The following is an 11,439-nucleotide window of genomic DNA, read 5'->3' as shown; positions in this document are numbered from 1 at the left end:
GTGGAAGTTCTACAACTGGAAGGAAAGAAAGAAGAGCATTGAGACTGAGTAGGATGTGCAGAGGCTCAAAGAACGGAGGTACGGAGTCACGCACCAGGCTGGCTGCAACTGGATGTGCAGTTTTTTTCAATCGGAAGGGACTGCAGACTCTTGAGTCCACTGAGCTTGTTTGGGGCAGGATTCTGAGGTCCCAGACCCCGACAGGGAGAGGCGGGACAGCCTTGCAACGGGCCGGAGAGCTGTCTCGTGGAGCTGCTCGCTGGCACTCGGGGACGTGAGATGCAGAGTCGTGGAGAGGCAAGGAGTCGCAGAGATGCCATTGCCCCTTGCTCCGCCCTGGTGATTCCCGGGGACCCCACCCTACTCAATTTACATCCCCACCCAAGCTGTGCTAGTGGCACAAAGGGAACCACCCGTGCTTTTGCAGCCCAGCCGAGCAGAATGCAGATTTCAACTCCTCGCATACATAAGGGACACAACAAAGAAGCACAATCAGGTTCGGAGGAAGCCAGAGCCGGACACAGCTGGGCCAGCAACATGGAACCGCTGTACCAGCAAACACACAGGCAGGTCCACCAGATCCAGTCTCACATGGGATGCTGGGAGACGGCAGACAGGCAGTCTGTGCACTTGGTAGAAAACGAAATCCAAGCAGGCATACCAGATATTCAGCCACCAGGAACGCCTGGAGATTTTGTCCAGCAAGGAGCTGCCCAACGAAGGACAGAATGCCAAACTTCGTGTTGCTGAGACGGCCCTAGTGAGGTCGAGACGGCCCCTGTGAGGCTGAGATGGCCCCGGTAGGGCTGAGACGGCCCTAGTGAGGTCGAGACGGCCCCTGTGAGGCTGGGATGGCCCCGGTGAGGTTGAAACGGCCTCGGTGAGGTTGAATCAGCCCCAGTGAGGCTGAAACAGCCCCGGTGAGGCTGAGACGGCCCCAGTGAGGCTGGGACGGCCCCTGTGAGGCTGAGATGGCCCCTGTGAGACTAAGACGGCCCCTGGGAAGCTGAGAAAAATACCACATGAACTCACTCATTTATGGATAATAAGGACCATTATAGACTGATGAACAAAAATGGATACAGAGGCAGAGTAGCATTGAGCAGACTGTCAAACTACAGTGGGAAGCCTGGGGAGGGTTGGTGCAGGGGTAGGAGATCAACCAAAGGACTTGTATGCATGCATATGAGAATAACCAATGGACAAAAGACACTGGGGAGTGGGGGAAGCTGGGGGAATGTCAAGGGGGGGAAAGGAGACATGTGTAATACTCTCTGTAATACTTTAAGAAATAAAAAATAATAATAATAAAATAATAAATAAAATAAAATTACAAAGCCACAGAAATGGAAAGCAGGTTAGTGTTTGTCAGATTGGTGCAGGGAGGGGCAGAAGGAAAGTGGAGTGGCTATAAAAGGGCAACATGAGAGATCTTAGTGGTGATGAATTGTTGTGTATTTTGACTTATATTAACATCAATATCCCAGTAGTGATGCTACTAAATGTGGAAACATGGGAGACTTGGTTGAAAAGTTTGTAAGGAAGAAATTCTGAAAAGGGAGGCTGGCTGAAGGTGGCCTGCCTCTGTGTCTCAGAATTCCAACTTAGGGAAGTTGGCTGAAGGTGGCAACTTCCTAATTGTTTCTTCACCTTTCCAAACAAGTCTGCACACGTGCAGACCCTTGGTTGTTTACCAGAATCATTATGCTTAATCTTTAGGTGTCCTTGCTTAAAGGACACTGCAGACATATGTGTCCCTCCAAGATTACTTACCCTACTGATTGTATCTAAAAGATAAACTCTATCTTAAACTGCTGTTACAATAAAAGCCTGAAGAGGCAGGCAAATGAGGCTGTCTGGTTCCTTTAGCCAGGCAGTCCCTTAGCTCTCTCTTTCACAGCAAACGTGTGTCAGAGTTATCATTCATCCGTTGCTCAGGGTCTGCCGGTCAGCCTTGGCAACTAAACTCATGGGGTTTGCCACTTGGGGATACTCTGTTCAAGAACGAGATGTGGTTGTCATTGGGTAGTTTAATTTACTTGCAGCAAATAAAGGAGACAAGGGATTTACATCCAAAACGGTATCCCCAAGACATTTGCCAGTGGTACATAAGGGGTTAATATCCAAATTTTTTAAAGAACACATACTACTCAACACCAAAAAACCAAACAATCCAATTTAAATAAATGGACAGAAGACCTGAATAGATACTTCTCCAAAAAGGAAATACAGATGGTCAATACAAACATGAAAAGATGCTCAAAGTCATTAATCATCTGAGGTGCAAATGAAAACAACAGAGATATCACCTCACACCTGTCAGAATGGCTACCAGCAATAAGTCAACAAATGACAAGTACTGGCAAGGATGTGTAGAAAGGGAACCCTAGTTCACTGCTGGTGGGAATTGAGGACGAAAGGGGCCACATACTAACCTAACGAGCTCAGGGGAGGCCTGCATGGCAGTCTTGAAAAACTCAGAGAGCTAAAGTAACCACAAAAGATGGTCTGAAATTAAACTTTAACTAAAAGCAGTTATGGTGGGTAGTCACCTCCTAGGCCGGTATCTTCCCTGACAAGGTCAACCTTTACCTTAACTGAGCCTATTGTCCTTTTGCATCTACCATAACACATCATTGAAATGTCAGGGTAACTTGTAACTTCCCTTTTTCCCAGAACCTTCAGGGCACAACCAAATGCCCCGGGTGCCAGGACAGAGACCACAAAGTCCTTCACTGTTATTGTTATCATGCTCATTGTTGGCTGTTGACTATCCTGCACCCATCTAAGTATGTGTCTATCATTTTACTCATTATCCATTCCCAGAGGTGTCCCCACTTTGCTTTCTCCTGCCTCCCTAATCTATACATTTCCTCCTTTGATTGTAATGTATAAATTAAGGTGAAAAACCACCATTCTCTAGAGCAGGGGTCCTCAAACTACGGCCCATGGGCCACATGCAAATACAAATATTGTATTTGTTCCCGTTTTGTTTTTTTACTTCAAAATAAGATATGTGCAGTGTGCATAGGAATTTGTTCATAGTTTGTTTGTTTTTTAAACTATAGTCCGGCCCTCCAACGGTCTGTGGGACAGTGAACTGGCCCCGTTTATAAAGTTTGAGGACCCCTGGGATAGAGCATTATCTCAATCTGTTGAGATTCTGCTTCCTGGCAATTGTGGACAGTTTGGCTCAAGTAAACTCACAAAATTTTTTTACAGGTTTGGATGTTTTTACATTAATAGAATGAAGACTGGTGCAGCCTCTGTGGTCTTAAAAAATTAAATATGAAACTTCCATTTGCCCAGTGACCCCACTTCTAGGAATATACCCTAAGAAACCTGAAACACCAATCAGAAAGGATGTGTGCACCCCGATGTTCATAGCAGCACAATTTACAATAGCTAAGATCTGGAAAAGCCCACGTGCCCACCAGCTGATAAGGAGATTAAAAAAAGGTGTGGTACATTTATACAATGGAACACTATGTAGCTGTAAAAAGGATCTCTTATTATTAGCAACAGCATGGATGGACCTGGAGAGTATTGAAATAGGAATTTTAGGGGTAAACTAGGACAGGTTTAGGAAATTTTAGAAATTTTGGAAATGAAGGGGACCATGGAGGAAGCACAGGGCTGCAGAGCAGCAGAAGGTGTATTTCCATACAACAGGGAAACTGAAAAGCTGCAACAGGTACATTTCCATAGAATGAGGAGCTGGGAACAGCAGAAGGTCTGTATTTACAAAATAAAGGGAAGGAAGCCCTTCATCCAGGAGAAGAAGGAAGCCTGGAGGGAATAGGAAACAATAAGGAAGGCGGGGGGGGGGGGGGGGGGGGGGGGGGGGGGGGACTTCACATATCTCTTGTGAGGTTCAACCTTTGAGCCCAGGAGTAACTATAGTAACCAGTTTAGGGAAACAGTGAGCAATCAGAGGGGATATGAGGGCACCGGGATCTGCAGCCTTTATAAGCCGCAGGGAAAGGAACTCAGTGGGATCCTTTCCCCCGCCCCACGTGGAGTCCATTCTGTGGGACGCTTTCCCTCTCCCACGTGGGAGTCTGTACTTGTTCTTCAGTAGATCTCCCCCTTTGCTATGCCACTTTCTGTCCATGGATTCATTCTTCGATTCTGGCGGACAAAGAATCCGGGTTCCAGTCCAAAAATTCTGTTTCAATATTATGCTAAGTGAAAGAAGAACAAAATAGATCCAGAGACATAGACGCATGGAACAGATTGAAGAACTTCAGAGGGAAGATGGTGGTGGGTGGATGGGTGGGAAGAGATTAACTAAAGAACTTGTATGCATATATGCATAACTCATGGACACAGAAAATAGGGTGGTGAAGGCCTGGGGGGGCAGTTGCAGGATGGAGGGGGGTCAATGGGAAAAAAAACTCCACAAAGGGGACAGCTGTAATGCTTTCAAAATTAAAGATAAAAATAAATAAATACATACATAAATAACAAGTGTTGGCAAGGATGTGGAGAAAAGGGAACCTTCGTGCACTGTTGGTGGGAATACAGATTGGTGCAGCCACTATAGAAAACAGTGTGGAGGATCCTCAAAAAATTAATATGGCCCTGCCGGTTTGGCTCGGTGAGTAGAGCGTTGGCCTGTGGACTGAAGAGTCCTGGGTTCAATTCCAACCGGGGGCACATGCCTGGGTTGCAGGCTCAGTCCCTAGTGTGGGGCATGCAGGAGGCAGCCGATCAATGGTTCTCTCTCATCATTGATGTTTCTATCTCTCTCTCTCCCTCTCTCTTCCTCTCTGAAATCAATAAAAGTATTTTAAAAAGCAAAAAAAAAAAAAAGTATGTTATTTAAAAAAAAATTAAATATGAAACTGCCAGTTGACCCAGCAATTCCACTTCTGGTGAGGAGGAAACTGGTCTTGCAAGGCGTGTCAGGCCATAAAATCTGTGAACAATGCACTGCCCTGGGGGGGGGAGGGGGGGAGGAGGGGGGGGAAGGTCGTTATCGCTGGCCCCAGGACAGATCGGATATGGCCTGGGGACCCCCAACACCTGGGGGCCTTCCTGTAAGCCCATATCTGCAAAACAAAGACCCCAGAAGGTTATAAAATGTGAAGCCCTCCTCATATTACTCACTCTGATTTGGAATTATTCCCGGAGTTCACTAGTATTAATAAATAGGTTCCTCCCTTTCTCTAGGAAGCATGCTTGGTATTTCTTTGGTCTTCTGTAACACTGGGAATATATCCAAAGAAACACAAAATACTAATTCAAAAGAATATATGCACCCCTATGTTCACAGCATTGACAATGGCCAAGCTACGGAAGCATCCCAAGTGCCCATAACAGATGAGTGAATAAAAAAGCAGTGGTACATCAATACTACCCAACCATAAAAAGAATGAAAGCTTACCATTTGCCAACAACGTGAATGGACCTAGAGGGTATAATGCCAAGTGAAATAAGTCAGCTGGAGAAAAACAAATCCCATATGATTTCACTTAGATGTAGAGTTTAAAGTGCAAAAACCCCCCCAAGTAAACAAAACGGACACAGACTATGGCTATGGCTACACAGGTCAGACTGATGCTTGTCAGAGGGGAGGGTGTTGGGGGCTTCATAATAAAGGTGAGCGGCTGGGGCTGGTGGAGCTGAGCAAAGGAGCAGGAAGTGGGGTCAATGATAAAAACAATGTTAAAAATGTAAAAAAAATAAAAAAGAAGGTATAATGTTAAAAAAAAAAAAAAAAGGCGCCGGGATTAAGAAGCATGAATAGATAGGCACAAAACCACATGGGCTGTAAAGTACAGCCAGGGCACCTGGCCCATCACCCTGAAATCACTGTGCGGTGCCAGATGGGCCCCGAAACAGCCCAGGGAGCCCGTGTGAAGTCACGGCTGTCTAATCCGCAGGCGATGCCCTGGAAGGGACACGGGTCAAAGGGAAGGCAGTCTGTGATGGAAGCACTGAGAGACGGCGGAGCTCTGCCTCCTGAAGGAAGGCTCAGCGGCTTGGCGAGCGGCCTGGTCAGCCACGTTTCTCTTCGCAGTTGGCTCCACTCACCAGGTTGGTTCTTGCCAAGCTCGTCCTGTTTACAGCTGCGTTTGCAGAAGGCTGGGCTGCATTTTAACCTCAGGAAGAAGAGCATTTAGTAAGAGCTTCCAGACCGGAGACCCAGCTCAGTGCTAATGCTCTACAGCAGTGGTTCTCAACCTTCCTAATGCCTCGACGCTTTAATACAGTTCCTCAGATTGCGGTGACCCCCAACCATAAAACTATTTTCGTTGCTACTTCATAACTGTCATTTTGCTACTGTTATGAATCGTAATGTAAATATCTGATATGCAGGATGTATTTTCATTGTTACAAATTGAACATAATTAAAGCACAGTGATTAATCACAAAAACAGTATGTAATTATATGTCTTTTCCGATGGTCTTAGGCGACGACCCACAAGTTGAGAACCGCTGCTCTATAGTGTTACAAGATGTGATCATTTCCTATAACTGCATGTGTGAATCTAGTTATCTAAAAATTTAAAATTTAATAAAAAAAAGAGGGAGGTCAGGACACTGAGCATTAGCCATTTCTAAAGAGTTCTTAGAAGTGAGAGGGAAGACTGAATGGAGCAGCCGGAGAGCACAGGGAACAGGGCAGTCGAGGCCCCAGGCCCCAGGTTCTGTACAGGCCACTCTCACTGACCAGCGTGGGAGAGGCTGTCCCCACCTTGGTTCTTGCCAGTGTCATGGGAACAAATGGAAACGAGTGCCCCTGCTGGCACTGTGATAAGGACAACTTAGTAAAGCAAGCAAACTTATTAAAGCAGCCAGGCAAGCGCGTCTATCTCCTGTGTCGGGCCCAGAGCGCAGGGGGCTGTCCCGCTCACCGGGGAAGGGGTGCCTGGCGACACCCTCCTGCCACAGGTCTCCGATGTCCTCTGCTGAATACCTTGGCGTAGGTAGCTCCAAGGTCCCTCTGCACTTTGTTGTGGTCTTCCCAGCATTCCTGCGAGGCACCGGGTAGCTTTATGTTGGGGGGCCTTGAGACTGCTGGCTTCTCTGTTTAGGGAGTAAAAAAACATAAAACTGCCCCTTTCCCCACCCTCCCCCCCTTCTTTCCGCATTCTCTCCCTTAGGGAGGCTTTTAACCATTTGCTCTCCAGGGTCCTTGGCCGGGAGACTATGGCTTGTTAGTGACAAGCTGGCTGCGTGGCCTTGTTTAATGTTCTTGTCCCAGCTTCCCTATTCCTCCTGCGCTCGAGTTCTTCTAGCTCCTCACTGTCCGGTAACAACCTGTGAAGGAGGGGCTCGGTAAGAGTTTGCATCCTGCACAAAACTAAGTTTTAGTGCCACAACAGACCCAGGCGTGCGGAAGCTGGGAAGCTGTTGGCGACGGCTCCGGGGACTGAAGGCCGACCTCAGCGGAGGAGGCAGGAGGGGAGCCAAAACGGTTCTTTCGACATTTACACCCATTCACATTCTTCCTTCTTCCTCTTGCCATCAATATCGCAGGTAGCCCTGCGTGACCCCAAGCTTGATGTCATTTGTTCTCTGACCCCAAATGACTTCACACGGGCTCCCTGGGCTGTTTCGGGGCCCATCTGGCACCGCACAGTGATTACAGGGTGATGGGCCAGGTGCCCTGGCTGTACTTACAGCCCATGGCGGTTTTGTGCCTATCTATTCATACTTCTTAATCCCGGCACCTTTTTTAAAAAAAACATTATACCTTCTTTTTTATTTTTTTTACATTTTTAACATTGTTTTTATCATTGACCCCACTTCCTGCTCCTTTGCTCACCTCCACCAGCCCCAAGCCCCTAAGGCATATCTCCTAACACCCCAAGCCCCAGTTTGGTGATGGGCGAGGAGGGCGAGTCTGGGAAGGGCGCGAGGGCGCCCGGAGGAGCCAAACGCGCAGGTGAAGGGATTCGCCTGGGGAACGAGGGAAAACTTTTCCTCTGGGTGGAAAGATGGGTTGGGATCTGCAAAAAGCTAGCCAATTAGGAGGGAGGGAAAAGGAGGCGAAGGAAATCTCCTTTGCTCCCTTCGCTCCGCAAGGGCGCCGCTCCCTCCTCCCCCTCCAGCGGGGGGCCCTCTCCACCCCCCTCAGTCCACGAACGTCCGTTCCGGCCTTGCCTCTCTCGTCAGGGTGTGCAGGCGCCCACGACGCAATAAATATCAAAGGGGCATGGAACTGAGAATGAAATGAATCGGTGCCCCTCGTATTAAACTTTCCTTTCCATGTCTATCTATCGGGCCGGTCTCCTTTGCATTATAAACCCGCAGAGAATACGACGAGGGGAAGGGGCCAGGAAAGAAAATGAACAGGAGGAGGAGGGTGACGCTTGGGGGTGACTCCCTGGGCCGAGGGCGGGCGGCCGGGAGGAAGAGGCGCAGGGCGAGCGGGAGGCGCCCGGCCCGGACGGGGACACAGCCCCGCGGGGACCGAGGGGCGCTCCTGCCCGCGGACGGCGCCTCCCGGGAGAAGGCGCTCCCGCTCGGGTCCTCCACCCGCACAGTCGCTTTCTCGCACGAGTCTGTTGTGCTTTCCTTTATGAGTTTGAGAAAAACATTGTCTCTCTCTTTTTTTTGTTCAACGAATATTTTCATATTTGTAGTGGGTAGATCCACTATTTTAATCCCTAAGGCGCTCTCTCTGCGACGGCGGGGTGGACCTGGGCCTCCGAGACCTTCCGCCCCCGCGCCCCGCGCCCCCCGCGCCCCGCTTGCTGCCCTCTTCAGATTAGGCGGAATGGCCTTGTCATTTAAGTTTTTTATTCACTAGATATTAAATATTTTTAAAATAAACACCATGACGAACACTTTGAGGAATCCAGAGATATATTTAAACACGTCTTGGACAGGCTTACCAGTTTATGAGGAGAAAGACAAGGAAACCATTTCAAATTAGTGAAACAGGAGCTGCCGCCCTCGCTGAGGCTACACTTTACTCGGGCGGAATCCCCACGCCCAGGGCAGAGAGGCCCCGACCGGCTGCTGCCCCAGATCTCCTCGGGTTGGCACAGCGCCCCTCTCTAGGTCTTATTGGCTGGTGCCCTGCGGTCCATGAAAAAATAAATATAATTTTGCACTAGTTCGGGAAATCGGAAAGGAAGCCATGATCGCAGGATTAGAGCATTTGACTGATGAGCTTTTGTCCAAGAACCACTACCGTCTTCCCTGGTGGTCTAGTGGTTAGGATTCGGCGCTCTCACCGCCGCGGCCCGGGTTCGATTCCCGGTCAGGGAAGTTGCTTTTTCCATTCCTCCCCCTGCCCCGCCCCCCCCCCCCCCCCCCCCCCAACGGCCTCACTCCTTCCGAGCTAAAGGAAACCTATAAAGATTAAACTCTAAATTGCATACAGTTTTGCCCTTAATATTCATATGAAGCGTATTTTACTTGGAAATTTTGTGACATTCTTGGTATCTCAAATGCAAAATGACTTTTCAATAAGTTCTAGAATTTTGTTAATGAGCTCTGCACTGCTCTAAGTGTTTTTAAAATGTAACTCATTAGTTGGATAATTCACTGAGCGGGACATTTTGGAGACAGATGATTAACTTCAGGAGTTGTTTCATATTAGCATCACGCGTTGAAAAGATAGTTGTTAAGATGAAAGAAGAAATTGGGAAGTCATTTTCAGATCGGTCTCAGCTGGCGGTGCGTGCGTTTCCGACGGGGAGAGCTGCTGGAGCTGGGACAGGCACTCCCTCCCTCCCGGGCTTCCTCGCTCCTCGGTCCCATTCTGGGAGCGCCCCGAAATGCCGACACGGGACTTCCCCCGGGACCGAGGCGGTCCCGGGACTGCGTGATCGCTCGGGAGCCTGGGGTTCCCCAGACTAGGAACAGAAGAAGGTCGTGGTAACAGCAAAACCGCGAAGCCCGCGCACGAGCGAGGAGCACCGCGGACTGCCGCCCGAGGGAGGAATGGCGCTGCTGCGGAAGGCAGGCCGGCGCCCTCCTGGCTCTGGCAGGCGCGGCGCCTCTCTGCCGAGTGGCTTCTGGCAGTATTGGGAATAAATCTTTGTTACTAGGCTTGTCTAATAGCAACTACAGATATATTGCTTGTTCTTCCCTTCTCCTTTCTTATGAAAGTTCGATGCCCATAGGACTTCTTCCCAAGCTTCTAAGCAAAGGCCGTGCTGACCTTGACCTTACTGTACTGAGACACGGTGATGTGATGCTCTTGTGATCATGTTAAATGAAGCAGAACTTTCTCTAACTGACTGCACATTGCCTGCTCTCCCCCACGCCCACCCCCACATATAAATTCATAAATTCCAAAACCTCTCTGAGCTGGGACACTCCTTTTGCCGTTATGCCAGTACTCTCCTTGAGTGAATAAACTCGGACACATACGTAAGCTCAATCTGTCTAAGAAATTTTGTTTGGACATAAGCATAAAGCAGTATAGTTTGTCAGTTTCATGTGTATTCTGAGGCTCTTCCCTGTCTTTCTGCTTAACGTTTCACAGGAAATCAGCTCTGGAGGCCTGATGGTACTCACTTCCTGAACACTACCCTCTTCATGACATCACAGTTCGTCTCCTCTGTGTAGCAAGAGTCCTTTGCTTCATTTCTTTTCACAGCTCTGTTTTTATGAAGTACTCGGGGTGGGACCCCTAAATGTGCTCAATGTTTTTTGTTTATTTGTTTCTTTTTTGAACTTTCCACATAAAGCTAATGAGACAGGGACTCTTCTTTGAAAGCTATGTGACTTTTTCCTTCTTCTGTTATGAGCTATTATTCATTCTCCTTGGAGAAAAAAAATGTTCTAAACTGTATTTTAGCACTATAGGTTCTGTTCACTCACTTGTCAACTCAGAGAACAAATGACAAACGCAAAATCCATCTTAAGGCAAGAGGAAGAAGGAAGAATGTGAATGGGTGTAAAACAAAGGACAGCCATTGAGGCCAACAGTCCATCCTGAGCACCAAGGCCAGTGTGGGCTTGCGTTACACTGGGTACCCTAGTCCCTATGGAAGGCGAAAAATGAGCAGGACAGCCATATCTCCTAACACCCCAAGCCCCAGCTTTCTCATTGGTTAAAGGGAGTAAATACATTTACTGCATAAAATTACTATGAGGAATAAATGAAATAATGCACAAAAGTGCTCAGCCATACTATTATCCTAATCCATATGTTTTTACCATTATCATCATCATTACTGTTAGGTTAGGTGGCTCAGGAGGCGGTGCAAGAAATAGAGAGTCCAGTGAATCAGAAAAGAAAGGAAAGGAAAAGGTTTATTTCTGTGTCCCGGGAGACCCACGTACCCCAAGGACAGGGCAGTGGATTCACACCAACAGGGAGGGGGGCGCTTTTTTTATACTGCGGTTGGGTGAGGGGCAGGGACATGAGCTGAGGTATTCAGTTGAGGAAGTTTCAGCTGCACGGGTCAGCCAGGTATTCCGGAATGAGTCAGTATCTGTGTGGGGGTCGTTGTGGATTCAGGGAGA

At 48.3% G+C, this 11,439-nt stretch overlaps 1 non-coding gene across 1 annotated transcript; it reads left to right on the top strand.

Moving 5' to 3' along the window:
• The first annotated feature begins 9,156 nt into the window (after positions 1 to 9,156).
• Positions 9,157 to 9,228, top strand: TRNAE-CUC (transfer RNA glutamic acid (anticodon CUC)). Its single transcript has one exon. It is a non-coding gene; the product is annotated as a tRNA-Glu (tRNA).
• The last annotated feature ends 2,211 nt before the right edge of the window (positions 9,229 to 11,439 follow it).

This window comes from Myotis daubentonii, chromosome 6, assembly GCF_963259705.1.
Source record: "Myotis daubentonii chromosome 6, mMyoDau2.1, whole genome shotgun sequence".
Taxonomy (NCBI): domain Eukaryota; kingdom Metazoa; phylum Chordata; class Mammalia; order Chiroptera; family Vespertilionidae; genus Myotis; species Myotis daubentonii.
The sequence above is the reverse complement of the archived record's forward strand: the minus strand, read 5'-3'. Positions and strand labels throughout refer to the sequence as shown.